This window comes from Varanus komodoensis, unplaced genomic scaffold (genome assembly GCF_004798865.1).
Source record: "Varanus komodoensis strain SLA01 unplaced genomic scaffold, ASM479886v1 scaffold16, whole genome shotgun sequence".
NCBI lineage: Eukaryota > Metazoa > Chordata > Lepidosauria > Squamata > Varanidae > Varanus > Varanus komodoensis.
In genome coordinates, this window is record NW_025335468.1 from 18114347 (window position 1) to 18135035 (window position 20689).

Consider the following 20689-nt stretch of genomic DNA (forward strand, 5'->3'; position numbering starts at 1 on the left):
TCCTATGGAGTGCATTAGCTAACAGCAGATAAAGATTCTCCCCCTCCTGAAGCACCCTGTCCTGCACACATCTGCTCCAATGGTTAGATACTTTAGAGCAGATTTTGGAGTGTCAGTTCTACCACGAGAGAAGAGGAAAGGAAAGTTCCACTTGTGCAATATTTTAACTGTTGTCTTGTAAGCCGCCCCGAGGCTTCGGCGAATGGGGCGGCATAGAAATTTTTAAATAAATAAATAAACAAATATTGGATATCACCTCAGATTCAGCACATTTTAAAAAGTAATGGGGAAGGAGGTAAGCTAAGTGGTGAACTTTATCCCCTTTTCATATTGAAAATATTTCACTTTTCCTACAAAGAATATGGCATATGCCTTCAGAGGATAACAGCAGCAAATGATTGACTTATTCATTCAAAGGGGTTAGAGAGGAAAGCAGGTGAAGCTTAGCCAAAAGTATTCAATTTCTTCTCCCTTGCTAGGTTGTAATCCTCGCCCCTATGACTAAATCTTATGTTATATGGGATAGGATCAGATCTTCCCTTAACAAATTCTAATCTGGCCTCAAGGGAAGGACCCACATGCTTTTCCTATCATCAGTTCCAATTCGGAGCACAATGTTATTCATGCCAGGGCATGTCTCTTGAAACCTTGCTTTCGGAGCACAATGTTATTCATGCCAGGGCATGTCTCTTGAAACCTTGCTACTAAGTACCATTCAGAAGCTGCATGATAAATAGTGGAAAACACAATGGTGGTGGGGGGGAATTTCCTGTCTCTCTGCCTCACCAAAACCAGGGGCCCTCAGGAAAAGGCTGAGTTATGGGACAGGAAATCTACAACCACCGAAAACTGGCCACAGGCAGTTTCCAGCAAGCTACCGCTTCCCAACCTTTCCAAGTACGGCCTTCCTCACCCAGTCCAAGACTCCAGGGACTGCAATGGAATCAAACAGTTCATTTCTATATTCATCTTTCCAGAGAGATGAATATCATATCCTCCAATAAACCTTCCTGCATTGATGGCAACCAGTTGAGATATTGACAGAAAGGGTATAGAGGCCACTCATTCTTAGGTGGACCACCAGATTTACAAAGGCCTGACACTAATACTCCAAGTTTAGAGGTATGTCCAAACAGCACCTGTATTGAAAACTCTGTCCATGGTGTGTCAGTCACAAGTATTTTATGTGTTGGGTCTTTCTGTGTCTCCCACTAAAGGCAGGAAGTCTCCCCTGAAAATAGCCACAATGTTCCTGAAGGCTCCCACTTTCTGAAATGCCTTCACTGAAGAATTTGTTGAGCCATTACAGATTCAAAATAATTCTAAGGCACTAAGACAAGAAATAACCTTGGCCAGTAGGACAGGTTTCTCTGTCCAAAATGCAATGTCCAAATATGTGGGACTGTTCAGGACTTGATGAGATCCCAGGATGTTGGATGGAGGATAGACCTGACCTGTCTCTGGGACTCCTGGAAAAATCTACAGTGTATTTCTAGAAACTAGCCCCAGACCATTCTTCTGGTGACTGAATGGTAGTACATTTTGGAAGGCAGCATGAAGAGGTTCTGATTTCTTAGGTACTAGTAAATGTCCTGGGACAGGCTGGGCCTGTGCAAGAGAAACAAACTTCACTTGAACTAAATGCAACCAGACCTCTGGCACTGAACATAAAAAGCTGGCAGAGCAACTTTTAAACTGAACCCTGAAACTGAAAGAAACTAGAAAACTTCCAGTTAGCATTAGATTTTTTGGAAACAAAATGAAAAAGTTTGGTTGCCCAAATGTAAATTCAGAGTAAACAGGCCAGAGCATATGGTGAAACACAATATTCAATCAAGGAGTCTTAAGTGTCACAGCAGAAGATGCACATGACAGATATCTGGGGAAGAACACCACAATCCAATTCAAAGGCTAAATACCTCTAAACCAAAGTAGGAGTGCCTGGTTTTAAAGGAGAATCTAGATATAGTAGATATTACAGAAACCTAGAGGAATGGAGTGAACCGCTAGGATACAGTCACATCTGAATATACATTCTATAGGAAGAACAGAAAAGGGCATACTGGAGAAGGTGTTGCTCCATGCTGCAAAGAGGATATTGCGTTGTGCAGATTAGAGAACCTAAAAGGGAAAGACAATTCCACAGAAGTACTATGGGCAACAATCCCAGGTTCCAAACCCAATTTATCACTAGAAACATGCTATCCTCCAGACCAGAAATCTCAAGAGGATAAAGATGGAAAATGAAATCCGGGAGGCTTCCAAACAAGTAAGAGTTGCAATAACAGGCAACTTCAATTACCCCTTAACTTGACTGTTACCCTTACACTGACTGTATAAATGCATAGTCATAACAAAGATTATATTTCTCAATTCACTAAAATGATTATGCCCTAGAATAGATAGAACTGACCAGGAGGGAAGGCGAGTCTGGATTTGATCCTAAATGTTTTTTTCCCCAGGGTGTACTATGAGATATGTTATTTTACCAGCTGGAAGTAAGTGACTACACTAATATCATAGAAACACAGAAACAGAGCAAGTCAGAAGGGGTCTCCCAGGCCATCTAGTCTGACCCCCGGCTCCAGCCGGCTCCGCTCATGACATGCCCACCATCTGCATGTGTAGCCTATCTTTGAACACCCTCACCGATGGGGCCTCATATCTTTGAGGGGGAAATTGCCAAGGAGCCCCACAGAGTTATATTTGACTTCAAAGCAAAACATCTTTCTAAAATGAGAAGGCTAGTTAAAAAGGAAGTTCAATGGGGAAGTTATGAGGGTTAAATCCCTTGAAAATGATTGGAGGTTATTCAAAACTAAATAACAGTTCAGTCAGAATGTATACCATAGGCTAGAAAAGGTAGCACCAATTCCAAGAGGTCACATGCATGGCTAATGCGCAACATCATTGAAAACTATTAGAAAAAAGGTTTCCTTCAGAAAACTGAACTCTTGCCCAAATGAGGAAAACTGAAGGGAGCACACAAGACTGTACAAAGGAGATGCAAAGAGAGAATAAATAGTGTATGATTTGAGGAATGATTATAGTTTGGCTTTGAATCCCCAGGACTTAGATAGAAATCAGGGGACAGTTGCTCAGATGATTTTTTAATCTAGGCCCTATTGCCTGACCCAACCTAGGTAGGAGGAGGGAGACAGGTCTCCATCAGCTATTGTTCATTAAGGGTGTGAGAGAAGAAGTATCTCTGGGAGCAAGAGGCATGGATAGCCACCCAGATGAGTTTTACACTGAAGACAAATCATTTAAGGCCTAGCTTGGATAAAATCAAATATAACCTTCCTCTATGTTCTATGATCACCTCCTATTCTCTATCAGGGCTGCACATACCATTCTGAGAGCTTTGACAGCTATGAATGGTATACAAAAGCTGTGACTAAATAGACTCCTGGCAAAAAACATTGCTCACTCACCTTGGGAGGCAACAAGCAGCTACTCCTCTTGCACAGTTAAACAGCTGTGTACTCCTACTTCCCCTAACTCAATGCAGTTTAACCATACCTAACCCAAATAAAAATACTTGAGTGCTCAGGAAAAAATGTTGAAACAGAGCCAATCTGGGTAGGAAGTGGGCAGGGCAGCCCATCTACTGCAGCAGATCAATGTGGCAACCTTATCTGCTATCTAAAGAGACTAATACAGAGGTGCTAGAATGTACTTTAAGATACAGTAAAGTATTTCATTTAAATAAAAATCATATTTCTAAGTAGGAGTTTGATTTGTGGGATAATATTTAAACCAAAGTTACATGTGCTTTGATTCCGCCCCCCCAAATCAAGTATTTCAGTTCAACAACTTTTGGCTACTACAAAATTAGTTATTTATAGAGCACATAAAAATGTTCATTAAATATCAGTTTGGTATGAAAACCAGATTTCAGTTTCTTTAGGGCAGAAAAAATGTTTTCTAGCTCTATTTCTAGAAAACCCACACCCAGCTAGCACAATTTTCACAAAGCCTGCAATCAAACACATCTGGAAAACAGAAGTTTGAGGAAAGCTGACTCAACACATGTGTATCTCTAACACAGAGCACTGTCCAAATATGACCAGAAGGACGCAAGCCCTGAAGCTCTATAAACTGGGAAAGCTATGAAAGCCTTTGTCAGACACTTGCTACTTTCTGGAGTTCTTTATATGTTAGCTTCTTTTAGCTTCTCACATATAGCAGCTTTCAAAATGGACTTCTGGCACCTAACTATTTCTTTCCATATGACAGAACACCATATATCACAGCAATTTGTAGAAAGCCACTGCACAACAAGCATCTTAATACAGACCAGACATCATACATGCAACTTTAAGCATCACAGTGGCTCAGATACTGATAAAAATTTAACATGCTCTGATTAGTTCCAGTCTATTAATAGACTGTATGAATTGTATATAAAGGCATTGTATATAAAGGCATTTGATTTCCCAATATTTTAAACTATTGCACAAAATGCTCTTCAGTATGCAAAAATATGGACATAAAACATATGCTAAATGAAACTATTCTGCAAACAAGTCATAAGCCCACAGTACACACAACTATAAGAAAGTTGAAAAGCAACATCTGTCAACTGTAAATTGAAGCATAATCCATTTTCTTATTGACAGTTTGTATAGTGAATGACAACAATGACAATTGAGGTCTTAGCCTACTTTAAAGAAATGACAGTGCTTTTTCTGATAAGTAACTAGAATATATCTCAAGTAATGTAGGCTACAGCTACAAAACCCTTTTGTCTACAAATCTTGCATATAATAAGAACAGAAATTTTATCTTGAACCTTAATAGCTGTTAAGTCAACCAAACTTTAAAAAATTTTGCCTATTCTGAGAAACTGCATAAACATGGCTTTACAACTTCCTAGAACATTAAACTACAGAAATGCATTTCAAGGCCCCAACAACAACTGAATATATTCCTTCAGACACAAGACTACACACACAGGTCAGCTCTTTGTCATATCAGACATTTAAACAAATGAGGCTAAACAAAGGATATTTCATCTCCTTTGTGTATTTGCACTCCCACTAAACACTGCTTGGATTATCCGATTATTAACTACGCACCTGCTTTTTATGTAGAACGGGCAGAAAATACAAAAACATGGGGAAAATATTGAGACCAAAGTACAAAGAAAATCTGCTCCTTTCCAGGCGGCAGGTTTAGAAGCAAGCTCAGCATCCTCTGGCATTACTTGCTAAGTTCAGCATATTTGCTACTTCCATCTTCCTCTCAATACTCCATTGCACCATTAGCCTGCCTCACTTTATAGCTGCCTCACTCTTTTCCTTCCCCCCTCAAGGGTAACAATCCTGTTACAGCTATTCAGTCCATTAAGCGCTCAGAGTCGCAAGCCCCCTCGATATTTAATTCAATTCATTTCTCCCAGCCACTGACTCAGCCGCGCACAGTGCAGTACTGACGTCTGACCTCGCAGCCTCCTGTAAGCTGAATTCATGCTTACCATTTCCTCATCCCTGAGCAGTGATTGGCTAGCAAATCTGATGGACAGTGTGAGGAGCGCATAAGCAAAGAGCTGCTTGGGATATTGCCAAGTGCCATCTGTGAAGCTATTTCTAGTCCTCTCAGCTTGTCAGATTTCAATAAACAAAACAACCGAAAAGGTTTCTTCTGTCACACATCTCATGGCTGATTTTATTTTATAGCCTTTCAAGGCAGTATGAACTATCAATGAGCTTCATTTGGGATCCTATTATAGGTTGTCTGGACAAGAATTCACATATAAGACCTTTAAAAGTCAGTCATTTGTCCACTTCATAGGAAAAAACATACAGGACAAACTCAGGTTAAGAAACTACACGAGCAGAACAAGCAGGATTACTCTAATTGTTCTAAGCATGGTGCTTCTCCCACAATTCCAATGTTTTAGTTATTCCCACAGACTAGGTTTTAGATGACTAATTGGGGAGAAGGAGTCCTGTAAAATAACAGCAAAAATATTCAGCTGTTTTTGGGCTAATAACAGCTAACAGATTTTTTTTAGGAAGTGTTATGCCTCTTCTAATAAATGGCAAGTCTCTAACATTTTATTATATGTAGTTGTGCTTGTGCTACATACATAATATAATAAAATGGCTGGAAAACTGCATACCATATTAATCAGATTTCACAAGCATTCCTTGTCTATAAAATACTCAGATGTACTCACAAAACAGTAATCTGAAAAGTTTGTAACATGTTCAAAAGGAGTCAAAAAGGAAAAAGCATTCAGTGCTATAGCACTTGCTTTACATGCAAAAGGTTCCAGGTTCAGTCCTCAGAATGTATGGCTATGATTGGAAAAGAACCCGGTGAGCTAATGGACCAATGGACTGACTCAGTATAAGACAGCTCCATGACTTCACATATTTGTTCACTTAAAGGACACTTTGTGCAAACATGTACACAAACAGATTAGCTGAACATGAAACACTTTATAGGCACAGACATTAGCCAGCTCAGTGTAGTAATTACTGAGAAACAGAAACAAAGCTCCTTTCCAGAAGTGAAAACTTAACTGCAAATTTGGACTATTGGAGTAACTGAAGAACTAGCAGAAATGGCTTCAAGATATGTTATACATCAGTGCATCTAAAATCATACTAAAAATACTGAAATTATATACTTGAATATAAAGAAGTGATAAAAATTCACAAAATGCAGTAATTGTATATACATGCCCAAAATCAAAAGTCAACTTCTACAATGATAAAAAAAATCTTCAAAATAATACTATAAATTAGCAGAAATAGACAGATCTGCATGGTAACAATCAGTGCATTGCACTATTTTACTGTTTGTTTCCTGAAGCAATGTTTAATTGTTATTTATCTATATTGTAAATACATAATTATGACCTGTTAAGAAAAATCTCAAAAATACAAGACCTCTTCCAAATGACAATACTCCATGTGTCTAGCTCTCATATTCAGAAAATCCTGCACATGCATACAATTGTATTTTCATTCAACTCTTCAGCACCAGAAGGTATGGCTTCACGTAAGTTGTGCATATACTCACTTAGCACTGCTCTATTACCTCTTAGCCCTACACCTATTCTTCATCATCTTTATTATGATGATGTTGCCCCCTCCCACAAGTTCTAAATATAAGGATTTTAAATAAAATTCAGTAAGACCCAAAGATATGACTGAAGATACTGACCTGTATCAGCTATATATTCCCACAATAAAATAAACAACTTCTTCCTGTCAGCCCCCAAGCCTGCTCTACAAGGTCCAGCAACCCACTGAAGCCACTTTGCGGGGTGGTACAGGGGCGGAAGGGAACAGGAGAAAAAGAGAAAGTAATGCTGTACAAGCAGAAGTCTATTATGCAAAGTTACCAATAACTCATAGAAGAAATTGAACTATGCAAAAGATATTTCATATAATATTCTTAAAAATTAACACTAGTGGTACATATTTTCTTTTCAATTATTTACACAATATTCCCAAACGTACATTTTAAAGCCAGTCACCTATAGTTCTTAATAGTATTCAGCTTTACTCACACCTTTGTAACTTGCATGATTTCTCAGAATTCTTCATAAAACAAAATCATGTACATTTTACTCTTTTGGTCTGATTACACCTTTTAATAGACATTTCATGAGCCATATCCAATACTTCCCACATGTTGGCAGAACGTGGGAAGTAGTAGGATGTGGGAAGTACTGTTAGCACAATGGGAACCTAGCTGTTCTCAAAACAATTGGAAACATTAATTTCCAGAAGGCATAGGTCTGTGGAATTTGCAGAAGGGAGCTCCACGTTTCTGTCCCATTTCTTTCCAGTGTTCCTTAGGTAGCACAAATTCCTTTTGCACTTGCAGCAGGCCCTGTAAATGCACTATAAATTGAGGCAATGCAGCAGCAGCAGCACTGGATACTATGCTAGTTACTTTTCAGCATGTTGTTTTCCAGATTCTTCAATATGGACTACTGTAGATAAAATTATCTTATCATGAATAGATTAAACTTGCCAATTCCTCACACCACCTACATGGTGCAGTACTATATGCATGGATGCTGATTCTGGTTAACTTTTAAGCTTGTATTAGAGTCTGTTTTGCAGAGCATGATTCAGAGTAACCATTATACACACCAGTGCTGATTAATTTATCATGTTTAACATTAAACTATGAAAAAAGAGTACAATTTATATGGACGAAAAGGACCTGCTAGGTAGCTGTTGCCGAGTTACATGGTTCTATTCCCCCCCCCCCCCAGGCAATTACTATTAGTCCTTTGACAGCAAATGTGTGCTCCGCTAAAGGATTTAGGTTAGCACACATTAACCGACATTCTTTTGCAAGGCCATTTCTATTACTGATTGTCTTAGAACTGCTGCTCTGACAAAAGATTTTAATCAAAATTGGTTGGGCAACTTAATACATTTTTCCTTGGGATCTGCTTTGAGATTTGCTTCCTCTCTACTTTAGCATTCTGCCCCACTTTGGTAAATTAAATGCCCATTGAGGGTATATGACAGTGTATGAAAACAATGGCCAGGAGCTCCTTCCATTGACACAGCAAAGAGGAAAGAGAGGGGCTCCTACCCAAACTAATGCTTAACTAGAATTTTCCCGACAGGCTCCACACAGGCGCACAGCCTGTATTTGTGATGCACAGAACATGAAGACCCACCTATCTTTTCTTCCAAATCAACCAGAAGGCACATAAGCATTAATATTTCATACTATTGTGTCAGTGTACCAGACAGAAAGCAAGCAACTGACTCTTCTGAAAATTCATGTTACCGTTGTGCCTTAACTAACATAGCACAATCCAGAAACCATCAATTAATATAATTGTGCTTGCTGAATTACTTGGTTTTCTTTAAAACATATTAACATTAATTTTACTAAATGAAAATGCACATTCCTCGGCCTCAGAGCAAGCTTAAAAACATGCTTAAAGTCCTAATACATACTTTAGAAAACCCAGCTGTCACTACCGACTCCCATCCAGTTAACCTGCTTAAAATGAGCTTTATACCACTTTTGGAAAATAAGCAGGTTGAGGCCTTCATAGATTTTTCCAGAAGACGCTATTTTCCAACTGGAGAGCAGAATACGCCTTTGTGCCATCTTATTCCTACATTATGCAAAGAGTAACCCATCTAAAGGTCACCTCCAAATGACCAAGGCAATCTAGATAAAGTGGAAGTGAAGTGCCTTCTAGGATACGTTGAACACTTGCTGCTTACAGCCTTAAACTGTATATCTTTTAAACTAAACTAGCAAGCTCTCCCAGCTTAGATCAGTAGGATACTACACTATTTTCAGACTCACCACTGAACAGACATCCACTATCAGTAACTTCCTATATTTCTTTTTTCAACCCTGCAATGGGTATTTTAATACTAGGCTAAGAAGATGGAATTTCCTTCTGAAGTACAATCAATACACATATTTCCCGACTACAAAATGCTTTGAAGCTAGTCCATAAGCTAGGATCAAAAAATCTTATTACTTGTGATGAATAATGTTGAATGTGATTATTGGCAAAGTCTATTGATCTCACTAAGCAATAGGTATATATTTCAAGGCATACCTGTTTTGTATATACTGGTCTCCCAAATAGGTCATAAATCTGCAACAATCACATTCATCATATCTTAATTATATTATATATTAATCATCATATATAGAAATATTATGCAAGACACCCATGCTAATAATACCCAATGTATTAGAAATTAATCAGGTAGTCAGAATACTTAATGTTTGACTTGTATGACAATGCCTAGGAACAATGAGCTGGTTCCAGAGTTTCCTCCTAGTAATGGGAACATTCTTAGCCAGAGCATCTTAATGGGAATGCTGCACTGGCATGAAAGCGGCAGGAAGCAAAAAAGGGAGGAAGCAAAATTTGGTGGTCCCCCACACCCTGAAGCTCCAAGTACCAACCCTCACACCATTCCAAAAGGACTAGATTTTTAGGGGATAGGGGCTATAAAGATGACAAAAAAATAGGAAAACTCTCCCATCCACATTCCATCTATGCAAATACACCACTGGATCAAAAGCCTTATGACATGCAGGAATATGTACACAAGAAGCAGATCCTGGATCCAACCCAGCATGCATCTACCTTTCAAAGTGATCTAGAGTAAAAGTCTACAGGAAATCTTAGAGTTCTTGTAGGAAGTTTACCCTCTGTAAGCATCAAGTTTTTTTTTCCTATTACAGAGTAATGTTCAATAGTTAATCTCCAAAACTGCACTAAATAGTTAAACATTTCGCACAGAGGAATTTTGATTTGTTTTAAGCAACAAAAACCACCTAAGAAACAGTCTTCCAATGCCAAACTCCCAAAATAATCTTTCAGGTAGGAACAGCACCACTGCAGTATAGTAATATATGGTCAAAGCTGTTGAGAGATGGAGGTAACACCGCCTTTGTCCCTCTTTCAGTGAAAGTAATCCATCAGGCAACCAGGCCTGAACACAGGCTAAATAGTATTCTGCAAGCACCTGCAATTTCACCACAGCAACTCTTAAGAACCTCCGCTCCATCAGAGGGGGTATTTGCTTTCAGGCAGCTGTTGTCAAGATCCACTGAATCCTGCATGGGTTTCTTCTGCACCACTGCCTCCTTAAGGAGAGAAAGCATCACTCCTTCACATAAAGCATTCACCAAGCCTTTCATTTTGAAATTGATTTCTAGTTTGACTAAAGAAAATTGTAACATGAGCTAAAATATTAACAATCTTCCTGCTACCTCTTATGAAGTCTCTTGCTGTGTGCTCACACCCCTAAAACTTTCTGGTGCAATTTACACAGCTGACAATCCATCTCAGAGTACTTCCATGCCTTATTGTTTTCTCAGCTACTGATGATTGTGAACATTTCTCCATAATAGAAAAAATAGCTTGATGTTTATAAAAAGGATAAACTTACTACAAGAACTCTTCAGACCAACTTTTTTTTTTAAACTTAAACATCCTCAGACTTTACAGTGTATAGATTCCTGATGATTCTCATGGCTTTACCTTCCCATGACCAAGTTTAAATTGTCCAAAGAAGACGACTTTCCAATTTTTGCATACAAAAATATCTAACACTATATACAGAAATAACACTATAAGAATAATTTGAAACTATTGCACACACCACTCCCCAGGCCATGAGAGGGGAACCTGGGCTCTTCTGGTTACTGTTACTACAACTCTCACCATCCCCACCCTCTGGCTATAATAGCAGGAGTTTAAAAGCATAGGATTACTGATTCCCAACCCTTGCCCAAGGCCCCACATGCCTTTCAGCAACCAATGAAAGAACATTTGAAAGTAAGATATCTAGTCACCCTATTCCCATGTCCCCTTTTCTTCCCTTCTATCTTAATCTCAAAGAGTTCTTCCTAGTCCCTCTACTACTGTCACTCTTCCATTTATTCCACTTCCCTCACTTCATTTTCTATAACGTCCAACAGCCAAAGCTTTCACAAAGCACACTGGGGGGGAAACAGTGAAAGACACATTTTAAAAACATTAAAACATCAATAAAAGTTTTACAAAATTTAAACATATTAGACAGGTGTGTGTGTGTAACAACTTGAAAAAGAAGGTGAAAAGAAAATATTCAGAGCTGATTAAGAGTTTAGCAGGCCCCAGTAATCTACTTGAATGCCCTGCAGTAGACAACAGTCTTTACCTGGTGCTAAAAAGATACTAAACTTGGCACCAGGCAGGCCTTAGTGGGAAGCAGAACAACAGAAAAGGCCCATCATCCAAGCCTCCATCTGAGGTGGTAGTCAGAGATAAGTCCCATAACTTGATCACAGTGTCCAGACAAAAGAAGATCAGGAGAGATGTTCCATCAGATATTGTAATTCCAAGCCATGTAGGGCTTTCTAGGTTAAAACCAGCACCTTGAATTGGGTATGGAAGGTACAGGCAGCCAGTGTAAGCAGGCCAGAATTGGTGTTACTTGTCTGGCTGCTGCATTTCACACAAACCGCAGCTTCTAAATAGTCTTCAAGAGCAGCTCCATGTAGAATGCATTGCAGTAATCTACTTCAGAGATGAACAGAGCATAGATCCCACTAAATATACAGCTGGACACAGAAAAGTTCCTCTGATATAGGAAGCTTTCAAAGCCACTGGTTTCAAAGAAGATTCCCAATGTTTTTTACATGAAGTTGTCAAGAAACTTGCTCTAGAGAACTCATATCAACAGTGTGAGGTACAGAAATGTAATAAAACAAATCGTAAATGAAATACTTGTGTCTATCTTCAATGCAAAAGATGTAGGGCATATCCCCACACCGGAACTGATACTTTGAGGAAGAAAATCTGAGGAACTGAGGCAAATTAGGGTGACAAGACATGAAATCTTAAACTGGTACTGACAAACTGAAAGTAAACAAATTACCAGTTGCAAATATCTGAGGGTTCTTAATTAAACTACGGGTGTTCTGACAACACATATAATATTCCTGCAAGATTGTCCCCAGTACCAAAAGACTGGAATGGCTAATCTAATGCCAGTTTTTTTTTTTAAGGTACCGGAATGTGGGGGGATGTCTAAGGAATAACATGATGAAAAGTCTAACACATGTTTTAGGTAATTTCATAAACATTTTTACTAATGGTAAAATGTTCATGGGTACAGGTGGACAGGTCACTCTGAAAAGGAATCAATATGGTTTCTACAAAGGTAAGTCCTGTTTCACTATCTTTTAAGTTCTTTGAGAATGTGGTAGCATTGATATGGGAGACCTGGACTTCCTAAAGTCTTTTTGCAAAGTCCCTGACCAAAGATTCTGGAGTAAACTTAGCAGTCATCAGATAACAGGAGATATCCTGTTGTAAATTGGTAATTTGGACTGATAACTGCTTAACAGAAAGCAATTGTAGGAATTAAAGATCTATTCTCACAGATGAAGCATGTTAGCAATAAGATCCTACAAGGATAAATATTGGGGCTGGTGCTTTTTAACTTGTTCATCAATGATACAGAGTTAAGTTTGAGGAGTGAAGTGACTAATTTAGGTGGTAAGACTAAATTTAGCATGGTTCGAAGTAAAAAAGATTTCAAAGAGCCCTAAAGGTTCTTCAAACTGAGGGAATGGGCATTAAAATATCAAATACAGTCCAAGGTAAGAATGTATGAAGTGATGCACAAAAGGCAAAACACTCTCCAACTTCTTGCAGCATCATCCTTATTTTCCTCATCTTCCCAAAAACAAACAAATATTTTGGGGGTATTATCTGATGTGCTAGATTTACCCATTCAAGCTTTTCCATCTGATTTTTTTAAAAGCTGCTTTTCTGTTTATTTTAATCACCTTTAATATCACAACAAACATTTTTAATTAGAAATGTTGCTTCTGGTAAATTATTCAGACCTGTGAACATTTTTATTTCCATGCCTCCAAAAATCATATTATCATATGTATGACTATGAAGATCTTACATAATTACAAAATTCTTCTATGCTGGTTTCCACCTGGATTTAAGACTCACATTTCCCTACTCAAATGTTAAAATACTATGTTAAATTACTATAATAAGGTGGTATCACTGGGAAAAGCTCAGGGAACCAGTAGAATCCTCTGAACTAATTACTACAAAGAAGAATCACTCAGAATTAGGCAAAGGAAATCAGAGACAGTTAAGTAAGCATAGGAGCTTTTCAAGAAAAGTTATGGTCATCAGTTTTGGGAAAGTAAAGCAACTAAGGAGAGAATGCTGTTATGCAAAACACCAGGATCCTAAATTCTAATTGTGAAAAGTTGTAGTATTTCATGTTTAAACGTATAAAGTTTATTTCAAAGAAAATTTAGCTGTCTCAGTGAAAGTTTTCAGGGAAGAAAATAAGAGCCATTTCCATTTCCTTTTCCATATAATCAAGAGCCACAACCCTGCCATAATCTACTGATTCAAGTTGTATCAGTCTCCACACATCAACTGCAGTGGAACAGAACATAACCCTGTTTAAAAATTCAAATGAGTCCAGTAACATGAGATTTCCTATATTACTGGACAATAAGAGCATGAAAGCATTATGTTTAAAGTTTTACATTAACCAAACAAGTCTTGTCAGACAGGGATGGACCTAGTATCACCTTATCAGTTCAAGAAAGAACAATTTGTCAGAACAAAATGTGGTGTTACATTAGAAGAATTCGGTAGAATTCAAAATTCATCCCTCTGCTCTCACAACTCCATTTCTGTCAACGGAACAGGAAGACAATATATCATACCTCCCAAATCGTCCTGAATACTGAGGACCTTCTTAAAACAGGGTAAACAGACTACTGAAAGGCATTACCCCTTCCCTGTCCACCTTTCTATTAACAAAGAAATACTATCTGGACTTCAACTAAAGTTTGATTTTGAAGTACCTGTATTTATGTCCTGCCATTCAGCTGAAATTTTACAGGTAAATAGCAATACAGTGTAAAATGAATGGCAGCTCAAAAATCTTACAAGGTCAGTCCAGCTGCAGCAGTTGCAGAGGTGATCTTTACCTCAATTTAGTTTAGGAAGTTTAGAAGATAGTCTTCTAAAGGCCATGAGAAAAACTGAGTTACTAGAATGACTCAAGGATCAAGTACTAGATAATAGTTTATTAATTACGTTAATCAGTTAATTGCATTATACATTTTTCCTCATTTTTAAATTTTTCCTTGTTATTGATGTACTTTTTACCGTATTAAGTGTGTTAATTTTTTTTGAAGAAGAGATACTGAATAATATGGACAAAATGATAAAAGTTACAAGAGTCAGAAGTTTATTGAATTACACTTTACTCATGGGTTTACCCCCTTGAACAAAAGAGCTACAAATCAGTGTAAATGATTCATGGTGCAAACCTCAGAGCTCTCACCTTCCCTAGTAAACATGCTTTCTCAGTATCAAGCACCAGAATAAACTACTATTGAAGCAGCATTGCTCCTGAAGCTCTAAAAAACCCCCAAGGACTCCATTATGCTGCAAAGAACTCTAACTTTTCATTCACAACAGTCACCAAAGCAAAATATAACAAGCATGCTTTCCTATAACATTATATATTCAACTTAAATATTGCACATTCTGTTCAAAACAATCCAGCGTTATGACCAACGACTAAATCTTGAACAGTTAATACAATCTGTTGGCAGTATCTCCTCCTCCATACTTCCGAAGTACATCGTTTGACTATCCCTGCCCCCTCCTCTTTTCTAAGCTGACAAGATGTCGCACAGAAGGGGCGAGGGTGAGTCACCCATGACAAGGCATTCACGCATGAGCCGCCACGCACGAGAAGCCGTTCAGGGCCAACCGTGGGCACCAGGTATGTGGAGGCAACAGGGCGGCATCATGAGCAGTACCCTACAAGCTCTGACGTACTAGAAAGCTTCCTCACCAATACACTTCCCGTTTTGGCTAGTCCTCCATCCCCGATCAAACGATTTTAACGTTTATACTTTGTATCATCGTGAAAGATATATTTTATCCCATGATTTAATTTTTCTGCCTGTCAGCCGGACCATATCCAGGGAGTTTACCGACATGAAAACATTTAAATGTGTACAAAGAAGGACAGAAGGATGGACGGACAGAGACGGAGGATGATCACCACCACCACCACTCATCCACCGACCCACCCACCCACCCTCTGCTTCCCAACAAACGTATCCTCCACGACCACTTTACCATGTTACTTTCTAAAGCAAACTACTTTCCTCTCCGCTAACACAGAGCACCACCACACGGGCTACAGCCGGAGCCCACCTTCTGAGGGGGGATCCTCTAGCCACGGCAGCTCTCTTGCGGCTTTTCCCAGTCTCACCTCCCTCGCAGCCTTGCCTACGGGGAAAACCAACCGGAAGTAGTGGTGGTCGCGGTGGTCACTTCTCCTTCCAATCCAGAAGCAAGAGTCGCCTCTGCCTGCCGACCCCCGTCGCCTCCCCTGTTCGTAACAACACTCCGTTTTCCCTTCGCCGCTCCCACTCAGCCAAGGAGCGTAACAGCAGCTACCCCCTCACCTGCTGCGCGCGACCAACCGCCTCACTCACCTCCCGCCGCCTCCACCGGCGACTGCAACTGCTAGGCCCGGTCAACCGCCAGCTCTGGCTCTCGCGAGAAGCAAACTGTGAGAATACGGCCAAGCTCGCGATACTTCAGCCAACGCGGGGCGGGCGGATGATTGCGGGAGGAGGAGGGGAAACGCTGAACTCACCACAGGAGCGGGGAGGGTCGCTTTGCTCTCCAGGTCAGCCCACCGGTCTGGATTACGAGAAAGGCCGGCGGGGGTTTGTTGTCGCGTGGCAGCGGGCTCTTCCTTCTGGCCCCTGCCGCTCTCCAAGCAGGCCTGGACTGCGGTGGCTCTGGCGGCATCCTCGCTTCTTCCTCTCGCCCCACCCATTGGCCAGGCCGTGGCAGCGCCGTCTTTTCACTGTCGCTGCCTTTGCGCAACTGAACGGAGCCCAAATAACCCGCTGGGCACCCCGGAGAGGGCATTTGCGCGCACGCTCATAACGTGGGGCATGGTTGATTTTTTTAAAAAAATGCACCCTTTTATCGTGACAGTTCCGTGGCCGCGCCCTCGACGAGAGTCCAAAAATGCGGGCAGCTGAGTTGATTCGCAGCGGCAAGCCAGTTGTAACAGCTTCCAGCTCCCCCAGGAGTCGATATTTTGTAAAGCTAATTGCCCGTTTAGGACCAAATCACCTCAAAATATTTTGCAATAGCTCAAGAAACCATATATTTCCAGTAATCCATACCCAGCCCACCTACTGTGAGGATTGTAGCTGAACTCAGGGGGAGCAAAGTATTCTGGGTAGGTGAAAGATAACAAACGCCCTTATTAATTACAAAAAAGTGTTTGTACCTGGAACTTTTGGCTTCGTTACACATGCATCTAATATCGTGGATAGACTCACTATGGCTGCGATCCTGTGCATGATTTGAAAGAAACAAATTCCGACAGTCCCCAAGAGGATTTTTCTACCCTAATAGTACATAGGCTAGCACCTGAAATGGCTCCTTTCTTATAAGTCTCTAATGCCTTCAATGCAAATCATTCAAGACACAGTTTGACATTCTGGTTGAGAATAACTATTGGTGTTACTGCCACCAGTTCTATAATAGGAGTTTTAAACCATTGATTTATAAGCCAATTCATTGCATGCCTGCTTGAAGTTAAGTCCCATTGAGGTCCATAAATGTTTGCCCCTTACAGAGTACAGTAGGATTGTACTAAGCACATTTACCTCAGAGTAATTGTACTAAGCACATTTACCTCAGAGTAATAGGCCTTATTTAATTTGGTGAACCTTCTGAGTAGGCATACATAGGATTGCCCTACTAATGCTAATTCCAAGGAAATGTGCAGGCTTAGATTTTAGCAGAGCAAGTTGCAAAATGGTAGTCAAATATGTGAGGAATTGTAATTTTAAAATGTCAATGTGCAGTATGTGTAAGTAAAAACCTTTCTCAATGTTACCCAAATCTGGGAAGCCTCATAAGGTGGTGAGTTTGCCTGGTGTGCCTGATCAGTAACAAGTCAGTTGAGCCAGCTCCTCTGAAGGAAGCAGCTTTATTCCAGGAATAAAAGGGACTACAGGTAGTCCCCCAGGTTTAAGAACTAGTTCTGTTTCTGAGAACATCTTTAAATTGCATTTGTATCAAATTGGATCACATGAATAAGCCGAAAGTTTGTCTTAGTATATATATTTTACCTTTCTTGGCACATGAAACACTTAAGAAACACTCCCATATTCATTAAAACATCTAATGCAGTAATATCTGTAGTAATAATAATAGTAACTACAGATACTGGAGAGAGACAATTAAAAAACTATAAAAACAGTTCTTGAAACAGTTTAGAGCATTCTTGAGATAACATTAAGCCTAACATTAACTGATGGGGATGGGGATGGACCTGCTACTGGGAAGTCAGGGTTTGATTGTACTGCTGGAATGGGAAGAGTTATTACTGGAGTCTACAGTCCAGGAAAGGAAAAACTGTGAACACTCTCTAGGGAACTACATGGCCACTGAGAGGTGGATTGCCAAACACATTGTATAGTTTCCTAGAGATAGCTGTAACTGTCTCTAGTGAAAAGCCATGACTAGGGAACTACGTATGTAGCCACTGATGTGTCCCCATACATGTTGTGTAGTTCTCTAGACACAGTCACAGCTTTTTGTTAGAGACAGTCCATGCATTCATAAGTACAGGTTGGTTGTAACCTGGAAACTACCTGTACACACACACATGCAAAGCAAGGTTACTTGCAGCACCCACTCAAACAGCACGGAGTTCTAACTTTTATACTTTTGATTAAACATTCTATTCCCTCCCTCTGTTCTGCCCATTGTTCTACTGGCATGTTCTTGCTCCAGTCTAAGCTAGCTCGAGCTAGTTTCAGCTGCCCCATCTTTACCTCCCTTGATATTTGGGAAGGGTCCTTAGCTTAGTGATCAGCTGGTGTATATGGGATGAGCTGGAGTGCCTCTTGAGTTTTCTGATTAGGGCGTATTTGTATATTATGCTCCCCCCTTTGGAACTCACATCCAGCCATCCTCTAGGCAGGTGGTCTAAAGTGGTACCTCGGCTCATGAATGCCTCAGTTCACGACCAGATTGGGTCACGAACAGAAATTTCATAAAAATTTTGCAGCAGGTCGTGAACTCTGCATTGGGTGACGATTGTGAGCACGCCCACCTTCCCTGCATGGGTGCGATTGCGGTCATGCTGGGGGTGGGGGGGGGGGAGATATGGCCATGATTGCAACCACGTTCCTTGCCCGAGCACGCCTGCATCTGCCTCCCCCCCAGCGCACCCATTATTGCGCCTGTCTCCCCCCACCCCCCACACGATCGCTGGAGGGGAGGGGAGAGAGCCGCAATCTTTGTTGTTCTTTGTCACTTTACTTCAAATTTTTGTGAGTAAAAAAAATCATTGCAGAACAGATTAACCTTATTTACATTGACCGTTATGGGGAAATTTGACTTGGCTCATGACCAGTTTGGGTCATGACCATAGTCCTGGAACAGATTAAGTTCATGAGCCAAGGTACCACTTTACTTGAAAATGATAGAGGCATGTATTGAGGGATACAGTTAAGCAGGGAGTTAGACAATCCTTAGGGTTAAGGTTGGCAACACATTGAATACAACAACAGATAAACACAGTAAATATAATGATCCCCTAGACAAATAGGTATCTTGCTGTTGTTGTTGCTAGTCGCAAAGTCGTGTCCGACCCATTGCGACCCCATGGACAACATTCCTCCAGGCCTTCCTGTCCTCCACCATCCCCCAGAGTCCACTCAAGCTCACACCAACTGCTTCAGTGACTCCATCTAGCCACCTCATCCTCTGCCGTCCCCTTCTTCTTTTGCCATCTATTGTTCCCAGCATTAGGCTCTTCTCCAGGGAGTCCTCATTAGGTGGCCAAAGTATTTGAGTTTCATCTTCAGGATCTGGCCTTCTAAAGAGCAGTCAGGGGTGATCTCCTCTAGGACTGACCGGTTTGATCGCCTTGCAGTTCAAGGGACTCGCAGGAGTCTCCTCCAGCACCACAATTCAAAGGCCTCAATCCTTTGGCACTCAGCCTTCCTTATGATCCAGCTTTCACAGCCATACATTGCAACTGGGAAAACCATAGCCTTGACTATACGCACTTTTGTTGGCAGGGTGATGTCTCTGCTTTTTAGTATGCTGTCTAGATTTGCCATAGCTTTCCTCCCCAGGAGCAAGCGTCTTTTAATTCTTGGCTGCAGTCCCCATCTGCGGTGATCTTGGAGCCCAGGAAAATAAAATCTGTCACTACCTCCATTTCTTCCCCATCTATTTGCAAGGAAGTGAGAGGACCGGATGACATGATCTTAGTTTTCTTAATGTTGAGTTTCAAGCCAACTTGCGCTCTCCTCCTTCACCCACATCAAGAGGCTCTCTAGCTCCTCTTCACTTTCTGCCATGAGAGTGGTATCATCTGCATATCTGAGGTTGTTGATATTTCTCCCAGCAATCTTAATTCCAACTGGTGATTCATCTAGCCCCACCTTTCTCATGATGTGCTCTGCATATAAGTTAAATAGGCACGGCAACAGTATACAGCCTTGCTGAACTCCTTTCTCAATTTTGAACCAATCAGTGGTTCCATATCCAGTTCTCACTGTTGCTTCTTGACCCACATATAGGTTTCTCAAGAGACAAATAAGATGGTCTGGTACTCCCATCTCTTTAAGAACTTGCCACAATTTGTTGTGATCCACACAATCAAAGGCTTTAGCATAGTCAGTGAAGCAGAAGTAGATGTTTTTCTGGAACTCCCTAGCTTCTCCATGATCCAGCATATGTTGGCAATTTGATCTCTAGTTCCTCTCTCTCTTCGAAATCCTGCCTGTACTTCTGGTAGTTCTTGGTCCACATACTGCTGGAGCCTAGCTTGTAGGATTTTGAGCATAACTTTGCAAGCATGTGAAATGAGTGCAATGGTGCGGTAGTTTGAACATTTTTGGCATTGCCCTTCTTTGGGATCGGAATGTAAACTGACCTTTACCAATCCTGTGGCCACTGTTGAGTTTTGAGATTTGCTGGCATATTGAGTGTAGCACTTTTACTGCATCGTCTTTTAGGATTTTGAATAGCTCAGCTGGAATACTGTCACCTCCACTAGCTTTGTTGTTGCTCAGACTTCCTAAGGCCCATTTGACTTCACATTCCAGGATT

At 40.5% G+C, this 20689-nt stretch overlaps 1 protein-coding gene across 4 annotated transcripts in view; it reads right to left on the minus strand.

Annotated features, from left to right (window-relative positions):
• Positions 1-16320, minus strand: part of BTBD10 (BTB domain containing 10) — a 35939-nt gene extending 19619 nt beyond the window's left edge. The window contains exon 1 of one of the 4 annotated variants that reach the window (XM_044425727.1): positions 16188-16320. The gene's annotated coding sequence lies outside the window, so the exon portion shown is untranslated. Of the gene's footprint in view, positions 1-15739; positions 15872-15993; positions 16105-16187 lie in introns of those variants that run through there. The other 3 variants (XM_044425728.1, XM_044425729.1, XM_044425730.1) reach the window with 3 other exon arrangements.
• Positions 16321-20689: the final 4369 nt, after the last annotated feature.